The following is a 554-nucleotide window of genomic DNA, read 5'->3' on the forward strand; positions in this document are numbered from 1 at the left end:
AACCTTAAACCGCATAAACACATTTCATTACACCAAATACACAACATAATGTTCTTTTTAGCAACGTCATATGACCCCTTTAATGGACCTGAGATATAAGAACTAACAATAAACTGTCATGTTTTAATTAATAGTCTAACTAGAATTAACTAATGGGAACTTATTGTAAAATCTATCCATCTTTCTATCTATCAATCTATCTATCTATCTAAAATTATAATATAATTGACTTTTGAGATTACAGAATAGAAAAATAATTTAATAAAAGCTGTTAATGTCAACAGAACTTGTAAAACTGTCCGCAGTCACACATTTATAGTCCATTGACATTTGAAGTTTTACATTTAAAAAAAAAAAAGACTGAAAACACAGCAATGCACTGCAATATTTGCACACATAAATACATACTGATAATCGTTGTTTATACACCATTTTATGATGAGAACTCTACACTCTAAAAAATGCTGGGTTAAATATAACCCAGCGCTGGGTTAAAAAGGGACAAACCCAGCTATTGGGTTGTTTTGACCCAGCGGTTGGGTTGTTTTGAACCC

This window comes from Sinocyclocheilus rhinocerous, unplaced genomic scaffold, assembly GCF_001515625.1.
Source record: "Sinocyclocheilus rhinocerous isolate Xijiao unplaced genomic scaffold, SAMN03320098_v1.1 scaffold219, whole genome shotgun sequence".
Taxonomy (NCBI): Eukaryota; Metazoa; Chordata; class Actinopteri; order Cypriniformes; family Cyprinidae; genus Sinocyclocheilus; species Sinocyclocheilus rhinocerous.